Source organism: Heterodontus francisci, chromosome 6 (assembly GCF_036365525.1).
Source record: "Heterodontus francisci isolate sHetFra1 chromosome 6, sHetFra1.hap1, whole genome shotgun sequence".
NCBI classification, from domain to species: Eukaryota; Metazoa; Chordata; class Chondrichthyes; order Heterodontiformes; family Heterodontidae; genus Heterodontus; species Heterodontus francisci.
The window spans coordinates 151535495-151559505 of record NC_090376.1 but is presented as its reverse complement, the minus strand read 5'-3'; the positions used below and the strand labels follow the sequence as shown (position 1 = coordinate 151559505).

Genomic DNA, 24011 nt, shown 5'->3' with positions numbered 1-24011 from the left:
CATGAATACAATGCCTCTTTAAATTAATATTCAAAACATGTTCACGTTGAAATTAGGATATAATTGTGTCCAGAGATGCTTCACGTATGTAAAGTTTTATAAACCATAGCTTTACAATAACTCACACTTTACAAATTAGTATAATTATTACAGGATTGGTGAATAGACAGCCAAGAGTAAGTCAACACAATTCACAGATAAGACAAAGAAGTGCCACAGCTGTTCACAATATATATCAATGATTTGGACGTGGGGACCAAATGTAGTATTTCCAAGTTCGCGGATGACACAAAACTAGGTGGGAATGTGTGTTGTGAGAAAGATGCAAAGCAGCATCAAGGGGATTTGGACAGACTTAGTGAGTGGGCAATATCATGGCAGATGGAATATAATGTGGAAAAATGTGAGGTTATCCACTTTGTTAAGAGGAACAGCTGTGCAGAGTATTTCTTAAATGGTAAGAGATTAGAAAGTGTAGATGTACAAAGGGACCTGGGTGTCCTTCTCAATAAGTCACTGAAAGCTAACATGCAGATACAGCAAGCAATTAGGAAGGCTAATGGAATGTTAGCCTTTATCGCAAGAGTATTTGAGTACAGGAGTAATGAAATCGTGCTTCAATTGTATAGTTCTGAAGAAGGATCACTGACCTGAAACATTAATTCTGCTTCTCTCTCCACAGATGCTGCCAGACCTGCTGAATATTTCCAGCATTTCTTGTTTTTATTTCAGATTTTCAGCATCCGCAGTATTTTGCTTTTATTCAATTGTATGGGACCTTGGTTAGACTGCACCTGGAGTACTGTGTGCAGTTTTGGTCCCCTTGCCTTAGGAAGGGTATTATTGCCATAGAGGGAGCACAACGAAGGTTTACCAGACTTGTTCCCGGATGTTCTATGAAGAGAGATTGAGGAAACTAGGCCTGTATACTCTAGAGTTTCGAAGAATGAGAGGTAATCTCATTGAAACCTACAAAATATTTAAAGTGATAGACAGGGTAGATGCAGTTAAGATGTTCCCCCTGGTTGGGGAGTCTAGAACCAGGGGAGACAATTTCAAAATAAGGGGGAAGACACTTAGGACAGAGATGAGGATAAATGTCTTTACTCAAGGAATTGTGAATCTTTGGAATTCTCTACCCCAGAGGGCTGTGGAAGCTCAGTCATTGAGTATGTTTAAAGCAGAGATTGTCAGATTTCTAAATACAAATGACATAAGGGGACCTGAGGATATTGTGGGGAAAAGGCATTGAAGTGGATCATCAGCCATAATCATATTGAATGGCAGGGCAGGCTCAATGAGCTGAATGGCCTACTCCTGCTTCTATATTCCTATGTTCCTTCCCATCTACTGCAGACACTCCTGACTCATGCTATCACAATCTTTCTGCATAATCCAGCAGTGAATGCTGAGTCTCCCAGATCACCATCATGGTTATTAAGGAATTTGCTGCCAATTCCAAGGGCAATCATTTCATATGATAACAAATTTATGGTTAGATTATGTTTTGTTCTCAGAATCATTTAAGTTACAAGGGTAAGTGGTACAAATTCTAACAAGTACCATTTATTTAATTCCCATTCTGGGCTATTCCCATGCTATAAACCATACCTTCACCAAAACACCACGCAACCGGTCTGTTAATGCTATTCTCTAACTGGCTGTAAGAAACTTCATAAAACAGAGGCTTGAGTTGACTTGCTGTCAGGTATTTCCTCATTGTCTAGAGGGAAGCACTTTATCTTCACTCAGTAGCTAACAACACCACCCCCTCCATGGATAGATTTGGGTCAATCTCCAGCATTGCACATCAGTACACTACTGCACTAGCTGGATAGGATATCACCAAATACTGCTTAAAATTTACTTTCGTTCAAAACTGGGCAAAAAGATATTAACAAAGAATATAACACACCCAGATGTTAACAGTTAAAGAGTGAAGAGAAAGGGCATTGCATCCAATCAGATTTATCAGCAAAATTAAATCCGACACTGCAAGCTAATCACATAATCCTTCAGTGTTTTATGAAACTTTAGGAAATTGGAAAAGGTTGGTAAAACTAATCTATTGAAATCAACCATCAAGCTTCATGAAATAATCCCAAGATTAACATCGCAGCCTATTCAATACATTGGGGAGAGTGGCTCTCAGCAGGCATTAAATCTGTGCATGACGTATTTAATGAAGGTCCGGTTAGGTTCAGTTAACCAACTCCGAAAATGCTTTTATTCAGGCAATAAGGAATTTCTTTATTACTCGGTTTGGTGAGATATTCTATCACTTTTCTGTAAGGATATAACAGGCATCTGTCCAAATCACAGTGTACTCATATCCCTCATGTTTGAACTCTCTACAAACAGCATACAAAAATCAAGTTACTTGTGTGCAACTTTTTCCGGCTCCCTAATGAATGCAGTTCTTCCCCCATCCTAAATTCTGCATAGTAATGGATAGTCAGTTCATTTATACTCAAGCCTGTTTAAGTGCAACTTTATTATTAGTCAAATCTATTGCATAATAACAGCAGTCTATTATGTAGTACATTGATTCAGAACTTTAGCCCAGGCTATTAGTTAACAGTAAGTTTTGGAAAGACAGGCCTTTTTATAAGAACTAACCATGAGAACTGGAAGCTGAAAAGGGCTCATGCCACATCACAAAAAAATAAATTCGCAACTGGGATGAGGTGTGGGGGGAGGGGGAAAAGAGGAGGGGAAGCTGCTCCAGGCCATATTACCACAACATGAAAGCTGTACCTCGACTTACCAGGTACAGAGAAAATCAGGCAGTAAAATATTAATTAGCTTATTCAGAGAAAGCTAGGAATTTGGTTATATCAAGGATGCACATTGTGAGGTTGACTAAAATCTCCTACTTGTCGCTGCAAAACTTCTGCAAAATCAGCCGAACATGATGCCAGATATGTTTTAGTTTTTTTAGTTTTAGAGATACAGCACTGAAACAGGCCCTTCGGCCCACCGAGTCTGTGCCGACCATCAACCACCCATTTATACGAATCCTACACTAATTCCATATTCCTACTACATCCCCGCCTGTCCCTATATTTCCCTACCGCCTACCTATACTAGGGGCAATTGCTAATGGCCAATTTACCTATCAACCTGCAAGTCTTTGGCATGTTACAGAAAGAAAAGCATAACCTTGGATCTCACTTATTTAAAAATGGAAGAAAATTCGAAACGTCCAACAGTTTTAAATGGCAGGTTTACCACTGACATTTTCAGAGTTTTTAGGCCCTGAATTCCCGGAACCCCCAAAATACAGAGGCAGAACTACAAGACTCCATTCTGCAGCTCCTAGCACCATCCAGAATAAGGCAGCAACAGTCATTTCAAAAGGGACAGGCACCCGTGTTAGCGCAGCATTGCCTGGTACCCACATTGTCAGGGGACAGGCATTCTGCAGCAACACCTTGTCACAATGTAAAGTGGACCAGCTGCTTCAGTCAATGATAATCACATGAACAAACACATTTTGATAAAGAATTTGAAGCTACTGTTGCTATTGGGAACATGGTAGTAATGGACTTCACTTCTGCCAGTTGTTGCTTCTGTCACACTAGTTCACCTGCATTATAAGCGCACACTTAGCATAGTGAGAAATGGAGGTGAAACTGGCCTAATTACTGATGGGTGGCATAATACCACGAGCTCTATTGCTTCCCATGACATTGCATGGGGAGGAAATAGACACAAGGAATGGCCATCCCCACTTCTGGAAAAATTTGCCAATGTGCCAAAGTGGCAGAGACATAAAAGATTCAGGTCCCGCTCCAAATTCTAGCCAGCCTGCCCTGCCGATGTACCCCATCAGTCATGAATTTTCTAACATATATCTCTTTCCTAAGCCAAAGGATGCAGTAAATAAGAAACATGTAATCTAATGCTCTCCTTAATCTACTGAAATTCAAGTTCAATGTACTTAATCATTATCATGAAATATGTACAGGAATATGGTAACCCAACAAGCACATGGTATTATTAAACACTACTTGCTGTGTTCATATCAGTGTTTACAATCAGTAGTTCGAGCTTTTAACTCAAGCATTGGCACCAGAAAATCGGTTATAAGGATACAAAATGCTATAAAATAATAATATAAGTGCCAGTCTTGCCTCAGTGGCAACATTCTCACTATGAGTTAACAGGTATTGGGTTCAAGTCCTACTCCAGAGACTTGAGTACATAATGTCGGCTGGCACTTCAGTACAGTACAGAGGCTGCACAGATGGAGCTCCTGTCTTTTCGATGAGATGTTAAATTGAGGGGCTTAAAATATCCTGTGGCACTATTTGTAGAATGGCAGGGGAGGTCTTCTGATGTTCTTGCCACCACGCCTTTAAAAAAAAAAACAACTGTCTGGTCATTTACCTCATTGCTGTCTGTGGGCTCGCTGTTTGTGAGACTATGCGCAGATTGGATGCTGGGTTTCCCTAGCATTACAACAGTACCCACATTTCAAATGTACCTCATTGGCTGTGAAGCACTTTGGGACATCCTGAGACACCGAGAATGCAAGATATTTCTTCCATAAATGGCATTATTTACAAGGGCATATCTTAAGCACATGTTTGATTCATACTTGAAACAATTGTCATGCACACAAGAAGTAAGATGATACAACAATCATGAACAAAATCTGAAGCGTTAGAAAAACTGACTTTGTCTTTTAAAAATGAACCTTTCTTTTAAAAAGTGAACAATACTCCAAAATGGCCACAGAAGTAAAAATGATTGACCTTTGTGTATTCAAACAGTCTGACAAGGACAAAGGACAAATCTTCAAAGGTAAGAGGTGTCACCTGAACCCATCCTACCCGTATCCTAAAACATTCCAGAATTGAATGTCTTCTTCTGAAACAAAGAACATGTGAAGTAGCCATGTCCTGCACCATTGTGTGATCACCATGGGGAGGAGACCTGAGTGTCTCCTACCAGGAAGTGAGAAGTAATACAGCTTTACCTAAAAAGACAGCCCAGAGATAGAGAAACTCCAGAATAGAGAGAGAAGGAAAGCAACATTCAGCAGCTTGTTTTACAGCAAACCAGAAGGCACGTGCCCTGCTGTAGAATCCTACATCTACACTAGACAGCTGTGAACTAGAAGTGATCCACCATCTTCAACTGAACTTCCAATCAAGAGAGAACTCTACAATCATCTTAGGCCTGCACCCAACGAGAACTCGATTTTCAAGAGACTTCAACAGGTTTACCGTGACCTCTCCCTGACTAAAAATCACTTTCCCCTTTATCCCTCTCTGTCTCTTGTGTGTGTGTTTGTGCGTGTGCAAGTGAATGCGTCAGTGGATGTAGTTGTGACAATTTCAGGGTAAGGCATATTGATCAATGAACAATTGATTTTGTTTTAAACCTACAATAAAATTAGGGTTAAACCCTAATAACAAAACACTACTATAAAAGCAAAATACTGCAGATGCTGGAAATCGGAAACACAAACAAGCAATGCTGGAAATACTCAGCAGGTCTGGCAGCATCTGTGGAGACAGAAGCAGAGTTAACGTTTCAGGTCAGTGACCCTTCATCAGAACTGAACCTAACCTGAAATGTTAACTCTGCATTTCTCGCAGGGCCCAAAAACAGGCATGAGTATTGCAATACGTAATTAACCTGCACCTGCTGCTCCGGTGCAGGCAGCTTGCAAACTTTGTGCTGCCTGGTGATTTGCATGATATATACATGCAGCCAGCGCAAAAAGGCACTGTTGAGTGGCTGCAGGACTCAGCAGGGGGCCCGAGTCTTTGTGACGCAAGTATTACTTAAAAGTGGCTTGCACTACTTAAAGCCTGCACCTGTTAAGGGAGCAGGTGCTGAAACTGGTTGCAGAAAGCGTGTGAGCAGGAACAATACTAAATTATGGTGCAACAGAGAAGACAGCATGCTCACAGTTTCTCTGGCACTGCACAGGATGCCTTGTTGGAGGAGGTAAACAGGAGGAAAGAGGTCCGTATTTAAAGAAAAGCGAAAGGGAAACCGGGGAATTACAGACCTATACATCTGTTGTATTCGGAAATTACTAGAGTCTATAATTAAGGATGGAGTGACTGAACACCTTGAAAATTTTCAGCTGATCAAAGACAGCCAACATGGATTTGTAAAGGGTAGTCATGCCTGATGAAACTAATTGAATTTTTTGAAGAGGTGATTAAACCAGCAGACAGGGAAATATCTCTGGATGTTATTTATATGGACTTCCAGAGACCAAAGGCTCTCAGAAGAGACTGTTAACTAAAGTTGAAGCTCATGGAATTGAAGCCAAATTATTGACACAGTAGGGAAAATGGGTAGGTATTCTAATTGGCAGGATGTGACCAGTGGTGCCCTGCAAGGATCTTATCGGGGTCTCAACTATTTACTGTATTTATTAATGACTAGAAGTTCGGATAGAAATGACACTCTAAGCAGTGTAAATGGAAGTGTAAAATTACAAGGGGATATTGATAGAATAAATGAATGGGTGAAACAGTGGCAAATGGATTTGAGTGTAGACAAATATGAGGTCATCCACTATGGACCTAAAAAGGATAGAACAGAGTACTTTCCATATGGTGTAAAGCTAGAAATAGTGGAAGTACAAAGAGACTTGAGGCTCCAGCTACACAAATTATTCAAATGTCATCAACAGGTACAGAAAATATTCAAAAGGATAATGGAGTGCTGGCCTTTATATCTAGAAGACTAGAATACAGGGTTAGAAGTCATGCTATGGCATGGTTAGGCCACATCTGGGGTACTGAGAGCAGGTCAGGCACCACAAGAATATAATGGCCTTGGAGGGAGTAAAGCATAGATTCATAGAATCATAGAATGGTTACAGCACAAAATGAGGCCATTCAGCCTGTCATGTCCATGCCGGCTCTCTGCAAAAGCAACTCATCTAGTCCCATTCCCCTGCAGACCTGCAAATTTTTTCTCTTCAGATAATTATTCAATTCCCTTTTGAAAGCCACGATTGAATCTGCTTCCATCACACTCTTAGGGAGTACATTCCAGATCCTATCCACTCACTGCGTAAAAAACTTCTCCTCATGTTGCCGTTGTTTATTTTGCCAATCACCTTAAATCGATGTCCTCTGGTTCTTCATCCTTCTGCCAATGGGAACAGTTTTTCCCCGTCTATTCTGTCCAGACCCCTCACGATTTTGAGTAACTGCCAAATCAACTCTCTGTCTTCTCTAACCTATCCACGTAACTGAAGTTCCTGATCCCTGGAACTATTCTCATGAATCTTTTCTGCCTTCTAATGCCTTCACATCCTTCCGAAAGTGCCATGCTCAGAACTGGACACAGGCCTCAAGATGAGGCTGAACTAATGCTTTATACAAGTTTATCATAACTTACTTGCTTTTGTATGCTATGCTCCGATGTATAAAGCCCAGAATTCCATAGGCCTCATAAATCGCTTTCTCAAGCTGCCATACCACCTTCAATGATTTGTGCACATATACCCCTAGGCCCTCTGCTCCTGCACCCTGTTGCGACCAGGTGAGAAAGGGGTGTAGGGGTTCCTCTCAACCTTTTCCTGGTTTGACCGTAACAGGGTTTAATTTTTTTTTTAAAACACCGTGTTTTAGCTTCCCTTCAGTGAATCCTGGTTCACTGCTCTCCAATTGTAATGGCAAAGAAAGCAACCAGATCGGTTTTCTTAGATTTAAACAAGAAAGGTGTTAGTTTATTAACCTTGAAACTCTCATTCAGTTAAAACTACGTGATGCCACCATGCTAGCATGCATACACGATAAATACACACGCTGAAAGAAACAGAAAAGGGGAAAGAATCAAGGGGAAAGGTTTGAAGCAATAACTGGAGTTCGTTTACTGTCCTTTGCGTTTGATGTAAAGTCTTTGATTGCAGTTCAATCTTGCCGTCTTGTTGGGGCCCAGTGCACTTTCAAACTTGTTTTGATGGTTTTCTGTCTTGAGACTTAGGGCTAAATTTTATGCCACCCCAGTGGGTTGGATGGTGACGTGGGGCAGATGGGGGCTGCATAGAATTGAGCGGGAGGCGCCGAGAGGGATACCCACCCCGCTCCCGCCTCCGCTCAACTTTACGGCGGTGTGGTGGGGCGGGGGGGGTAAGGCCCACCCACCCAAGGCCAATCAAGGCCACATAAGGACCCTCGCCCACCTCCACGGGTATTTTATCTGTGGCAAGCGGGCATGCTGGGGACATGAAAGGCCACCCAGTGATAGCTGCCGACTTTTCCATGCGCCAGGGGAGACAATGGCAATCAGGCACAGGGTCCCCGATTGAGGGCCGCCCCTGCCTCCCAACGCACCCCCGGGACCCAAGATGCCCTCCTCCCCCCAAAAACCACTCCAACCTTACCAGGGAAGGACTGATCTCCCTGGTGAGGCATGCCCAACTTACCTTTACTCCTGGCTCCATCTGGTCAGCTGGGCTGCAGTCCCAGCAGTGGCCACCGCTCATGGTGGTGCTGCTGGGACTAAGAGCCACCGGCCCGCTGATTGGCAGGCAGCTCAATGAGGTGGGACTTCCTCCCTCAAGTGGGTGGAAGTCCCGCCTCGGGACAATTTATGCCCGGGGACCTGTAAAATGCGGGACGATCCCCAGGCTAGGCGGAAGCGGGTTCGCCAAATTCCCATCTGCCTAAGGTAAAATCCAGCCCTTAGTTTCCTTCCGTGGGTCCTTGTCTTTTGTGTGAGAGGGAGAGAGAGAGAGACCTTTCTTCTCTGTTGTCTTCAAATTGCAGTCTGACTCAAACTGTTCTGCGAACACAATTCAAAACCAAGCCTGGGCCAGCAGGTTAGTCATGTGAACAGTTTGTTTTAAACAAACTCTCCTGCATTTTGTGGATTCTCCATCTTAGCAGACACCCTCAGTCGGGGGTGGGGGGAATGGAAAGCTGACTTTTTACACATTCAATGTCTGGTGATCAAACTCCATTTGGGGTAATTGGATCAGGGAGCAGTTCCATTGTCTTCTCCAGGCAACTGTCTCATAGAATGTAAATGTTTCGAGCCACTGCTGTGATCTCTTTAAACAATTCATCTTTTCAGTCCAGCAACAGTTTAAAATTAATGTTTCATATGATGAAATTAACATGCCTCATTCTTGGCAGGTGGGGTCTTCATGACAACCCCCTTTAAAATTGTACCCTTTCTTTGATGTTCTTCCTATCAAATTGAATCACTTCACACTTCTCTGCATTAAATTTCATCTGCCACTTGTCCGCCCATTCTACCAGCCTGTCCACGTCCTTTTAAAGTTTATCACTCCCCTTCTCACTGTTCACAATACAGTTTGTGTCATCTGCAAATTCTGAAGTTGGGCTCTGTACTCTCAAGTTTTGGTCATTAATATATATCAGGAAAAGCAGGGCTCCTAACACCGATCCCTGGGGAACTCCATTATATACCTTCCTCCAGTCCAAAAAACAACCATTCAACACCACGCTCTGTTTCCAGTCACTCAGCCAATTTCTTATCCATGTTGCTACTGTCCCATTTATTCCACAGGCTGTAACTTTGCTGATTAGCCTATTATGTAGAACTTCATCAAATGCCTTTTGGAAGTCTATGTACACCACATCAATCCTCTCTGTTGCCTTATCAAAATGCTCAATCAAGTTAGTTAAACCTGATTTGCCCTTAACTAATCCAAGCTGACTTTCCATTAAAGCAAAAAGAATGATACCTGGACTCCAAGGCTTACATTACGGGAAGAGATCACACATACTAGTTCTGATGAAAGGTCATCGATCTGAAAAATTGGGTTGAATTTTCCCAATCTTGCGGAGGCTGGTTAGCAGGCGGGACCGGGCGCAAAATCGTAATACAGCGTGTCGGGTAGCTGTCTGGACACGTTTACGCCTCAAGTAATCTTCCCGGAGGCAAGGTCAACGTGGCAGAGGTTACAATCTGACTTACTTGATTGAATTTTTTAAGGCAGTGACGAAATGTGTAGATGAGGGTAAAGCAGTTGATGTAGTCTATATGGACTTCAATAAGGCTTTTGATAAGGTTCCGCATGAGAGATTGGTTAAGAGGGTAAGAGCCCATGGGATCCAGGGCAATTTGGCAAATTGGATCCAAAATTGGCTTAGTGGCAGGAGGCAGAGGGTAATGGTCGAGGATTGTTTTCGCGAGTGGAAGCCTGTGACCTGTGGTGTACCGCAAGGATCGATGCTGGGAACCTGCTGTTTGTAGTGTATATTAATGATTTAGACGTGAATATAGGAGGCATGATCAGTAAGTTCGAAGATGACACAAAAATTGGTGGCGTCGTAAATAGCGAGGAGGAAAGTCTTAGATTGCAGGATGATATAGATGGGCTGGTAAGATGGGCGGAGCAGTGGCAAATGGAATTTAATCCTAAAATGTGTGAGGTGATGCATTTTGGGAGGACTAACAAGGCAAGGGAGTATACAATGGATGGCATGACCCCAGGAAGTACAGAGGGTCAGAGGGACCTTGGTGTACTTGTCCACAGATCACTGAAGGCAGCAGGTGGTTAAGCAAGCATATGGGATACTTGCCTTTATTAGCCGAGGCATAGAATTTAAGAGCAGGGAGGTTATGATGGAGTTGTATAAAATGCTAGTTAGGCCACAGCTGGAGTGCTGTGTATAGTTCTGGGCACCACACTATAGGAAGGATGTGATTGCATTGGAGAGGGTGCAGAGGAGATTCACCAGGATGTTGCCTGGACTGGAGCATTTCAGCTATGAAGAGAGACTGAATAGGCTAGGGTTGTTTTCCTGAGAGCAGAGAAGGCTGAGGGGAGATATGATTGAGGTATACAAAATTATGAGGGGCATTGACAGGTTAGATAAGAAGAAATTTTTTCCCTCAGCGAAGGGGTCAATTACCAGGGGGCATAGATTTAAGGTAAGGGGCAGGAGAATTAGAGGGGATTTGAGGAAAAGATTTTTCACGCAGAGGGTGTTTGGAATCTGGAACACACTGCCTGAAGGGCTGGTCGAGGCAGAAACCATCACAACATTTAAGAAGTATTTAGATGAGCATTTGAAACGCCATAGCATACAAGGCTATGGGCCAAGTGCTGGAAAATGGGATTAGAATAGGTAGGTGCTTGACAGCCAGCACAGACACGATGGGCCGAAGGGCCTGTTTCTGTGCTGTACAACTCTATGACCTGTCTAGCAGGGGCGGGTAGCCAGTTAGGCCTGTTAATGGGCCAATTGAGGGAAAGATGATGACGCCATTGGGATCTTACCGACAGCAAACAAACCCTCCTGAGGGCAGAGCCTGAAATTGAACTGCAGGTGACCCCCATAACGGCAGGCTGGGAGGTGGCCATTGGCTCCTCCTCTTCATCTCCCCTGCATGGGCCTGCTGGGATGCACTGGCATCAGCCAAGGCCATAAGCCATCTCGTGGAGGGGTTCCCCATCCCCAGTGATGGCCAGAGAGCTACATGTGCGAGTTTTAATTTTTTGCCACGCTACCGCAAGTTCCTCCACCTTGAGGTATCTTTGCTGTTTCCTGCCTGCCACAGCTGTGCCCACCTTTCCCGGTGGGGCTGCCGGCCGGACATCACAATGGTCCCTCTAACTGGGCCTCCTGTTTCCCTGGACCGCCCACTGTTTTTAATAGAACAAGGCAGATTCTTAATTGGCTGCTACCGGGAGGATCGCAAGTGATGTCCCACCATGGTCACCTCCGGGTTCCTGAACGTGAATTGAGGCCGACATGGGGATCACAACCTAATCGTGAAAATCCAGATCATTAACTTTGTTTCACTCTCCACAGATGCTGCCATACTTGCTGAGTATTTCCAACATTTTCTGTTTTTATTACACAAACTAGGGTTGTATTCCCTGGACTTTCCAAGGTTAACGGCTGATTTGATCAAATTTTTCCAGAAATTAGGGGAACAGACAGGATAGATAGAGAGAAATTACTTCCACTGGTTGAGGACTCCAGGACTAGGCGGCATAGCTGAAAAGTAGAGCCAAACATTCCAGGAGTGAAATTAGTAAACACTTCTATACACAAAGGGTGGTAGAAGTTTGGAACTCTCTTCTGCAAATGGCAACTGATGCTAGATCAATTGTTAATTTTTAATTTTAGATTGATAGATTTTTGTTAACCAAAGGTGTTAAGGAATATGGGGTAAAGGTGAGTGTATGGACTTAGGTTGTAAATCAGCCACAATCTCATTGAACAGAACAGGTTTGAGAGACTAAATGGCCGACTCCTGTTCCTATGTTCCTATATTCCTCTGTCCACAGGGAGCCAGGATGCCCTCGAGAAAAACATTGCAAAGGTAGTGGGAGCAGATAGCTGTGGCAGTCAATGGCAGGGGTCGACCCCAACGATCTGAATGCAGTGCTGCAAGAGCAATGGTTTAGGTCAGTGACTGCATCTTCAAATGCCATATCCCACCAAGTGCACCATTAGCCTCACACAGTGCTCAATGCATCATGCCCCCATCACTCACATACCAACAATCTCTATCAATCACGTCTCATACATGACATTTAAATGTTTCATATCACCATCCCAAACTGAACACTGCATAAAGTCTCACACCCATGTCTCACAACTTCCACACATTGCCAGCTACTCAACCATGACACACATCATCCAAACACATTGCACCACACTCACTGACAGACTTCCCTCTCTTTAGCAGGACAAGGTGGAACAAAGCCAGAGACAGCAACACCTAACAGCAGGGGACAGGCATGGCTGCATATCCTAACCCTGATGGAGGAGACAGTGGTTGCCACCATTGTTGTGGCCATCCCTGAGACCGTAGCTGACAGCTGTGCTGAAACTATTAAAATGATGGTATCTTCATACCTAATCCTCCTTCTCACATGCCACTTGCCCCTCATCCCACAATCTCCTCTGATTTACAAGCTGCAGATGGTGTAAGAATGCTCCTATTGCTTCCCCCACCCCCCTTCATCACAACCCTACCATTGTGCCTTATCCCTTTCAGGTACCCAAGAACTGCCACCTGGCCAGGCAATGGTTGGAAGAACAAGAGGTAGAAGAACAGGAAGACAGTGATGAAGATGAAACACCATCATCTGGTTGCACACTTGCAGTCACCAGCTCAGATACTGATACCTTGCACAATTTAGAGGATAGCTTAAAGGCATGTAGTGAAGCACTGGGCATGAATGACCTGGACCCAGGGCCGGGGACAAGGGTAGCACAGGTGCCAGCTCACCACAGGTCACACACAAGAGTTCTGCTGCAGAGGACTCAGATAAGGATTCCAATATAGGTTTACCTGCAGAAAAGGCTGATGGGTATGCACAATAAAATGCCTGGTGCTTTGCAGGTCTGCCAGAAAGCCTGTGGTCAATGTCAAGGAGCATGGAGGAGTTGGGCACCAACATGGCGCAGGGATTTGAGCAGAGTTTAGAGCCCATTCTTTCCAGGATGGAATTGGTGACCAACTCCATGAGGACACTTACAGACTCAACCATGATGCCTCACCCGCCATTGTCACCCAGTCGCCACCCTCTGGTTTATTATGGAGGCTCACATGCAGTAGGCACAGCAGACTGCCAAAGAATGAAGCCATCATGACGATTGCCAGGACCCTGGGCACTGACCTGCATGATACACTGCATACAGGTGCATACCAGCTGGACATTGAGGGAGTGAAATCCCTTTCAGTTGCAATACATTGCAGAGTTGGCAGGCGGCCTCGCAGAGTGGCATGCATGCTGCACCATGGGGAAGCCTGCAAATCTCGCATACCATGGGCTCACTCCACTGGCTTCTCTCTGGCAAGAGAGAATGAAATGCATTTAGATCTTCTGTAATGCAGAGCCTCGGTGACTTCCCTCATGCAACAGTGGATGGAAAACTGGGAGATGTTGCAAATATCACTTTTCCAGACTGAAAGGAGCCAGATACATCAAAGTTCATGGCTACGGTAACCTGCACAGCTACTGTCAATGCCATCCTCGTCCTGCTCTGAGGTTGCAGTTGTGGCTGCAACACGTGGCAGATTTTAGTGAGGACCTCCTTAGTGAAGCGGAGAAGTCTGACACACTGCTCCCCACTGACGTTCAGGTCGGAGAAATGCTCCCTGAACATTCTGGGCCGATATGCCCTCCTGCTGAAAGCCCTTTTCCCCCTCCTCCTCCTCCGTTCCCTCTCTCTTCCAGCAGCTTGTCCTACTCTGTGTCAGAGCTGCTCATTCGCCCTGTCCTGCTGTAGTCCAGTACTATCCTGTAGCCTAAGGGGGATGCAAACTTGTGCATCTTTGCAGAATCCTTGACATCAGGACAAAGTCCTTCTGCACATGCCGCACCAATCCCTGTAGACTTTAATGAAACAATGCAACACAAAGATGCCAGTTTTAAATACATTATTTATAAATCAGTGAGATACTAGAACTGTGAAAAGTTTATAAATAAAGACATGCTTCTATTTCAATTACTGTTAAAATGATATCGCGGCAGTTTTATGGAAGATGGCCTTGAATCACGATGAAGAAACAAGTAGTGGCAAAGAAAATACATTGTGTAATATCATGCCTCAGAGATAAGCTCGATGCAGAAACCTCTTCATACTTCAGTGCCAATGGCAATATCTTAGCTCTTCCAGCCATCTTGATCCACTTGTCTACAGTTGAATGTTTTAACTTCAGGGAAGATTGGTTAAATTAGAGATGTTTGATTTCTTTTAACCTTTGAGAAACTTAGTGTACCACTTATTGTAAATCAAACAGTCGCAAAAAATATGATCACCTTGTGTGTTTTTCCTATTCATTGTTCAGAATTATTTGAATGTCTTGTGTAAATTATAAGCCATGATATTGTTATAGGTACTGACTGTCGGAACCACTAATGGAGGCTGGGACAGCCTATGCGGTTTGTAAGCTGTGGAATTCCATGTGGACTGTGGATTCAGGTCTGAATGTAATCATAGGCTAACTAAAAATAATTCTGCTCCTTAATTATGCTTTTAGTGGATCAGAGCATAACACGAGGTAAGATTTTATATTTTTGACACGGCTATGTCTCTCTCATAAAGACAATGAGAGACAGATAAAAGTGAGGAAGGATACAAAAGAAAGCACAGAAATTCAGAAGGAGTGAAAAAGGAACTTCAGTAAAGATTCCCTTGATTGGTTGCTTCCTTTCTTCATCTCCAAGAATTGTAATTTGGTATTGGGGGTCTGTTGCTGATATTGTTATGATGGAATCTACTTTATATACCTGGTGTTAACTGCCTCTTTCTGAAGTGACTTGACAGTTGGTTGATTTTATTGAAGATAGATGGGTGACCTCTACCAGTTCTTCAGTGAACTGACAACTAGAACAGTTGTTGCCTGGGGGGTGAGTATTCCTTGGGTTGCCTTCCTTGTTGGGTAGTTTGGTGTCTTTGTTCTGTATTTACTAGCGTAATCAAGATCTTGGTGCACTGCCATAATACCCATTATTTCTTGAATATCTGGATGATGTCACAATACACTGACTGCTCCATTTGAATTGGCTGCACAGACCACACACGTACCCAGAATGTAAAAATCACCAGGCTGTTAAATATTCTTAATTAAAGTGAATAAACTTAATCTACTTTTAAATAGAATTAATTGAGAAAAAGGAAAGCAGAACTCTACGTTCAGTCTTCAGCCTGCAGGTCTACATATTTTCATTGTCAAAGGGAGAGTATTTGTCAGAAGTCAGCTTAAGGGTGCTGTGATTCCAATAGCTTGTGGGAATTATCAGTGCAAATTAACCTATGTAAATCAAAGAAAGATGGTCCTAATTAATTATTTCTGCTGTACTAAACTTAAAATACTTTAAACTACAGAGCTGCAAATCCACGCTACAAATTTTGTGTTTAATATAAATATGCATGTTCCTGATTTAATCTGGGTCCTGAAGTATGGCACCTGATTTGCCTCTGATAGTATTACTAATTATCCATGATTAACAGCTTTTTGTTAGAGCTTCTGGAGGAAAGTGCAGTTCCTGGTACATTTTAATATTGAGGTGAATAATGTAATATTACTTGTTCCTTTGGCGTCCGATCTGTTGTAAGACTCGCAAGACTGCAAGTAATATCCAAAGAAAACATGGGTTTTATTATTCAAATATATATTTGTTACGAAAGTGCCTCTGTGTTTTGTTAAATATATTTTTTGAGGATTCATTTTTGAAAGATTGAAGAAATGTTAAACTTTTGGGTTTTCAAAGGGGGTCATGTAAAGGCCACTTGACTTTGAAAAAACAGTCCCTGAAAATGTTTTTATAAAAGGGGCACTGAGAGGTCTTGTGAGGAAAACAAGCCTTTCCGCAGACCACCTGACTGACAGCTCAATAAACAACAGAGAACTTTGGATACCTGGAGAAGTTGTTTACAAAGAAGTGACAGGTCAAGATTGATGGGGGTCAAAAGGTTGACCTCCTGTTGTCAGTTTCGCTTTTGAATGGTTTTGAGTTGGGGTTGAACTGTAAAAAAAGGGAGGGAACTTCCAATGAGTGAAGAGAACTTCCAAGGAGAGAAGAGAATTTCCAAGGAAGGAGAGAAGACCACAACCCAGCTCAGCATTCCAGCACCTCTCTAAAAGACCCCGAGAAGTCCACTGTGTCAACTCGTCTTGTCTTTGAAGCCTGCTAAATTAATTCTCAACGCCACCTGAAAATAACTGTTATAAAAGATCCCAGTCACCCATCTACATGTACTCGGAGGCTGGACAGTATGCCAGCTTGGGAACATAACATATCTCATCTGCTTTTTCTTCAAGAATGAGCAAGTATTCAACCTAAGCCTTTTTTGTCTGTTTTTTTGCAACAGAGCTCGAAACAACAATCCCTTTTATTTTTCCGGTTAACCGGTGTGTGTGTGTGTGTGTCTCTGTGTGTGTGTGTGTGTGTGTGTGTGTGAGAGGCTAAAGTAAAAAGGAAACTTTTATATTTCGATCTGTGTGTTTATGCTTTGATTCATTACTGGTTAAGACTTGTTTTATAATAAACTGACAATTTTGTTTATTAAAGAAACCTGGTTGATGTGTTTTATTCAGGGATAAAAATAGAGTCTATGATTGACCATATCGGTAAAAAATTTAAATATATGTTGTGACCCGTGCAAAGATGGAACTGGAACAAACAGTACACTCCTCCTGCCTTAGTCGTAACTATATATATAAGTTATTGCATGAGCTCACCTACACACATCTCACTTTGCTGGGCTTCACACACAACTAACTGGTCATGTGTGATGCGACAGCACTTCCTCTGGTGATCTTCACTTACAGCTCTTAAGGTGGTCCGCTCTTAAGGTGGTCCCTTCTTAAGGTCGTCCCACAACAAGCAACAGTCCAGTTGTTTACTTTATTGCCATTAATACAGCACGAATATTTTCCATAATCTTTGGTATATTTCCAAGGTCAAAGTGGAACAAAATATGTTATTGTCAATGATAAGTGAATCTACATAATTTAAATCTTTCAAGGGCAGACTACGACTTGATAGTATTTTTAACTTCAGAAATTTTAACACAGGGATACATTTACATACAGCAGGCCAATTTGAGCTTTGTATTCGACTTTGAACAATTTATATCTATCACTCACTCATCAATATGAGTAAAACCTTAGCATGAGGTTTCTGACCAAAAGAGATAGATCTCAAACCAAATCAAACACAAGATTGGTTGGTTTCATTCAATCACTAACGTGAATGAGAGTTGGAGAGTATAAAACCAGGTCATCTGCTTTATATTATCAATGATTTTTCGTTCAAATTAGTGATCTGAGGAAAATGTACTGTACGAAATTGTGTTTTTTATATAAGAGTGGGATGCATCAAAAGTCAAACTTGTTAACCAAAATGAGTTACATGACAGCCTTTATTAAAGCTACATCCCTTTTATATGTTTCCACTCACAATGATACTAGTAAGACTGCATCCACATTGGAGGTGTTGAGACCCTACTTTCTAACTGCCCACAAATAAAAACAAGCTTGAAAGCAGGCAGTCTTTGTGATCGAGAGGATATTGCTCGGCAGCTCAGATTGGGATCAAATAGTATGGTGAGGTTGCAATAAGCTGATTTTTCTTGAAAAGTAGCAATAAGCTGATACAGATTGAAATGCTGTAAGCCTAAATGCTGATGGTTGCACATATGCTCTCATCCACAGACACACATCCTCCCATTTACATCTGTCCACACCTAGTGAGATTTCCTGCTGTACTTTGGATCCTGTCCCTGGAGGACAAGGGAGAATGCTGTTGCTATAGGTCTCATTTGCCTTCGAGTCTAGCTTGGCCAACTACCTCTGGGGCAGCTGAAGGCGGCTGTAATTTTATTTTAAATTTTAAATTTGGTGAGCTTGTCAAGTTGAGTTGATTGCTGTCTGATTAACTGCACTCAACTAATTCCCTACCTTGAATCCTTAGCAATGCTGGGCAATATCCAGTGTTGTTAAGCAGTTAAGAAAGAAAATATATTGATATATTTCTTTAATAACATAGCATTTGAATACACCCAAAAATGAGTGGGTGCATACATCCCAAAATGGACTAAAAATGAGGCAATTGAGTGTAAGATCTAGCCCTCTGATTGCTCCCTCCCATCTACAAGAATAGGTCAGCCTATGGTCCTGAATGCACAGGTAGAGGAGATAAAGCCACATTCCCACCACCTAGAACACGATTGCTGTGCAAATCTGTGCCTTTTTTTAAAAATTATTTTTATAATCCTCTGAATACAACAACAGGAAAAAATAAATGTGGTTTTGTCTGAATTTCCTGATCTGAGACGTGTTTCTAAGAAAGTAAATAGCAAAAGGCAATAGTAAGTAGAAATGTGTTGCAACTCAATATACTTTTTACTGGTGATCTTGTGACCCATAAATATTGAAGCTGTTCAGTGGGTTGTGCGAGTTAGCTGTGTATATTTCTCTGCATGGTTTGTTTGTTTCAATAAATAACGGTGTACATTTTACTGTAGAGACAGATTTACAGTGTAGACAAAAAGTTATATGCATTATTATAACAAATGGAATAATACAATCTGCAGTACATTTCAAAGCAATAATACCTCAAGGGTTGAAATTAAGTTATAAACCACTCAAGCTTTGCCTGTCTGGTTTATGAACATCATGTTTACCACACTAAGTGTTGCTTCTTTGGGATACAGTAGGGTGTGAATCTTTATTATATACATACTAAGCATTTATTATCATTGTTCACTGTTATACATTTCTCTCTTGTTCCAGTAGTGAAAGTGTCACAGCAGGTAGTGACAGATGGATGGCTCCTGCACTCAAATCACATTACTTGAATCGAAGTAGTAATGTAGCATGATTTAATAGCACTGATACCGGGATTTATTTCACTCAATGCTGAAACAAAATAATATTACCTGAGTTAATAGATGGCTAGGAATATGTTCTGTGTTTGAGCACACTACCATTCTCTTTATTTTTCACAATATAGCTGTAGTAGTTGTTTATTTTTTGGCCAACTTTCCTGTTCAGGTTTAGGTTACTGCAGTTCATATCTTGTCTATGCTATCAATAACGTTTTCCTGCTGCCACTATTATGGTCCCTGCATGTTTCTGTGTGACTGTGCTTTGGGTGAAGGCAGAGGATGGTGCAAGATTATAGCACCAGGTGAACATTATAATTAGCTGGCAGGAAGAAGCATATTGTGTTTTATATTTAACACATTATGTGCCTTATTCTGCTCAGTCCCAACAGAACCCCAGGAGTGATTACCAGGTAGTCATCTTATTGAAGTGGTGCAGATGATAACTGAATTACAAGTACAATGAACAATTAATTTAAACTAATATAAAAGCAAAATACTGCGGATGCTGGAAATCTGAAACAAAAACAAGAAATGCTGGATTCACTCAGCAGGTCTGGCAGCATCTGTGGAAAGAGAAGCAGAGTTAACGTTTCGGGTCAGTGACCCTTCTTCGGAACTGACAAATATTAGAAAAGTCACAGATTATAAACAAGTGAGGTGGGGGTTGGGCAAGAGATAACAAAGGAGAAGGTGCAGATTGGACCAGGCCACATAGCTGACCAAAAGGTCACGGAGCAAAGGCAAACAATATGTTAATGGTGTTTTGAAAGACAAAGCATTAGTACAGATTAGGTGTGAATATACTGAATATTGAACATCAGCAAGTGCAAACCTGAAGAAAAACAACCTGAAAAAAACCTGAATTAATTTAAACTGTCTTCTGGAATCTTAGTGAAGTTTAGCAACTTTAAACAATGCTGAAAACCACCAAACACTTGTACAATTGCAGCACAATCCAACAGAAATCAATCAGCAACTAAGTGAAAATAGTTGATGATTTCTTTTAAATATCATTGATAGGAGACTCCGACCTGATGCTGAACACATGTTTAGCTTGGTGCATTTAAGAGACAGCATTAGCTGGAGCACTGAGTGCCAAAGCGGTAGCACTAGCATCAACGTCTGTTGTGCATACTTCCAGTGGATGCTGCCTGCCCATGCGCTAACACCCTCAACAAAATGTATCTGGCAGGACTAGCATCCACACCGCCAAAACATAGGGTGCTACGGAGCCAAATTTTGTGGCCAAAGTGCTTTTAGAAGAGAGTTGCAGAGGCTAGGGGCATGACTACTAAAATTCCAGCCTCCAATTGTGTAGTATCAGGCGGGGGAACGGCTGAAGTAGCAATATTGCAAAGTTAGAGGAACGGAGATGACAGTTTGGGTTGTAATGGTTGCAAAGGTTCCCCAAAAAAATAACAGCATCAACATAATTCAGAATATTCCAGAAATAAAAGTACAAAAGCAAAATACTTAAGATGCTGGGAATCTGTTATCAAAACCAAAGAGCAAATTTTACCCTGGACTTTTCTCATAACTTAATTGTTTTTTTCTAGGCATCAGCCTTCCAGCTCTCCTCAGCACTGCCTCCATGACTTAAAAGAGTTTCCTTATGTCTTGAGGACCAAACAACACATGATCTGACAAGGACACAGTTTTAGTATGAAATCTTCCAACTTATATGCAACTGGCCTAGCAATGTAATTAAACATTTTGTTCGCTTTGCTTATTGCTGCTTCACCATGATTTGAAGTTTTGAATTTACTATGCAGTGTAGAATGCACTCTGCTTAATCTTTAGCAATTTGTACATCATCCATATAATATTGTGATATCAATTTCTCCAACAAACATGTAGTACCTTGCACATGAATTTCATGTGCCACTGATATTCCCAAGTACAAATTGTATCCACCTCCTTTTGTATGTCTCTGGTGGTTTTATTTGTGTCAACTGCCTGAAATGGTATTGTCTATGTAGAGCATCTACATTTAAGTCATTATCAGTTTGACTCAGTTGGCAGTGCTCTTGCTTCAGAGTCTGGGAGGTCAAGTGTACAAGCCCCAGGGAGCGCAGCATTGTCAGAGTTGCAGTATTTCAGATGAGTTGTTAAACCATGGCCCCATCTGTTCATTTATCTGCATTTAAAAAATCCCCTGGTATTATGTGAAGAATAGTAGGAAGTTCTAACAGTATCCTAGCCAACATTTATCCCTCAACCAACAGTAATTTTTGTGGTTGAAAAATTGATCATATAATGACATCTATGTGAATATCATATTCAATTATTGTAAGTTCTTAGGAAATGATTTGGCATAGCATATTTCATGTGGGAACCTATGAAATAAATGCAGATCAAATTTGAAGAAATGAGATATAAACTTAGTGAGTGCACTGCATGTTAAATTAATTTGACATTTACAAGTAGATTAACAAAAAAGACATTATGAAATAACAATTGTTTATGAAGTTGTATCTGGTGAATGACAACTTTAGCTTGGTCTAAGCTATTTGGGACTGTGCTGCCATGGAGTGAAGGATGGCCTAATCTTCTTTCAGTAACAGCAAAGTTTTAATGGAAGGTTAAACTTTCCTTCAAGGTTTGCAGATCCTAGTCATGCAAGGAAATGGATTCATTCCAGGTATATGCAAGATCCAGCACCAGTGAGGTGAATTTGTGGTTGAAGAGAAATGGTTGAGGAAAGTAGAGCTTGGCATGCATTGATTTATTGCTCAGCACTATAGAGTGGTGGTTAGTCTTAGAGGAGTCATGTGTCTTTGTCAGTGTCCCTTTCAACAAACCAGGATAAAGCTGTCCATGATGATTCGCCAAATTACAGGAATAGAACTTGGACACCTAGTAGATGAAGTTGATTGGCATATTGCAAACTGACCTGCATAAGTACACCCATCAAATCAAACCAATACAAGGGATGAAGCTATTTTACTCCATCCTCACCAACTGACTGGCTACTCTCACATCGCTCTTTAATAGCATTGACAAGAGTGACCACCGCACAATCCTTGTAAAGACAAGGTCTCATCTCATCGATGAGGACATATTCTGTCATAAAGTGTGGCACTACTGCCATGCTAAGTAGGACAAACTAAGGACAGATCTAACAATCCAAAACTGGGTATCTGTGATACATTGTGGGCCATCAGCAGAATTATATACCACTACAAACTATAAACCCGTGACCCTGCACACCCGATGGGCACACTCCTCAATACCTAGAAAGCTAAGAGACCAAACCTGGTATAATATGGAGTGGAAAAGAGCATTCCAGCAGCAGAATCAGGTATATCTTGAAATGAGGTTTGACCTATTAAAGCTACTCTGCAAAACAACTTGAATGCTAAGCACTAAAAGCACCAGTTACAGACAAAGCCAAGCAGTACTACAAGTAGTGGATAAGAAGTAAGTTCTGTAGCCATATCACATATCATTCACAAGAATGATGGTGAACAACCATACACCAACAGACCTAAACAACCAAAACAGACCACAGCTCATGAGTTGAAGAGACAGGGCTGAACTGTTTGCAAGGGTCTACAGCCAAAAGTGTTGAGTTCATGACCCTACTCAGCAGCATTCCAAGGTCCCTCCCATCATAAACACCAATCTACAGCAAATTCAGTTTACTCCACATGGCATTGAGATACAAAGTTCATAGGTTCTTACAACATCCTGGCTATAGCGTTGATGACCTGTCCAACAGAAGTAGGCATTCCCTAGCCAAAGTGTTCCACCACATATGCATGACTAGTATCTATTCGACAATGGGGAAGATTGCCCAAGTAAGTCCTATTGACATAAAAAGAATAAATCTAATCTGCCCAATTACCATCCAATCAAAATTATGAAGAATGAAACTACAGTTCTGATGAAAGGTCACAGAATTGAATCATTAGCTCTGTTTCTCTCTCTGCAGCTACTGCCAGATTTGCTGAGTATTTCCAGCATTTTCTGTTTTAATTCTTGAAATTGTTAATGCCTGCTGGGAAAATATTAGCTGATCAAAAATAATTCATGTAAGAGCTGTCATGACTCCCCATTATTTTCCATGGACCAGCTTGACATGACATCACCTCTGGTTCAGAAGATTGTGGGTTTAATCAGAATAAGGCTGTCACTCAGTTCAGTACTAAAAGGGAGTTCTGCATTGTTGGCTCTTTATTGTTTATTGTTCTTTATTGTTCTGCATCCTTAGGTTGATATGTTAAAGTGAGGCCCCATCAGCCTGTTTAGGTAAACAGAAATAAGCAGTGTCCTGGTCAACAATATCTTTAATGTCACTGTGCCACATTTGTCTACAAAACAGTGACCACATTTGCTTTGGCTTGGCCTAAGGACATGAAAGATGCTACATAAATGCAATTTTGTCTCTCATGGAGTTGATTTACACTCCCCAAAATGGTCGACATTTATTTGCATCCTTTCTTTACTACAGACTTTGGCATTATCCAACTATGCAACACATAAATATTCCAAAGTAATCACAACCTGAAAAAAGTATTTTTATCTCATATGAAGCAAATAAAGGCCCTATATAAATAATGCCACAGGGTGATAACCATACAGACAAGGTGATGATGAAAGCACTCCCTACACTTCTTACTGGAAAAGGAATTTAAAGCTACATTTCTCATTTGTAACTGTGTGTGATTAAATACAAATTTAAAAAAATAC

The 24011-nt window shown here is 41.7% G+C and overlaps 1 protein-coding gene across 1 annotated transcript in view; it reads right to left on the bottom strand.

The window, feature by feature from the left end:
- LOC137371553 (glypican-6-like) overlaps positions 1–24011 on the bottom strand; it is a 1268051-nt gene that overhangs the window by 1198761 nt on the left and 45279 nt on the right. The gene's annotated exons all lie outside the window — the stretch shown is intronic.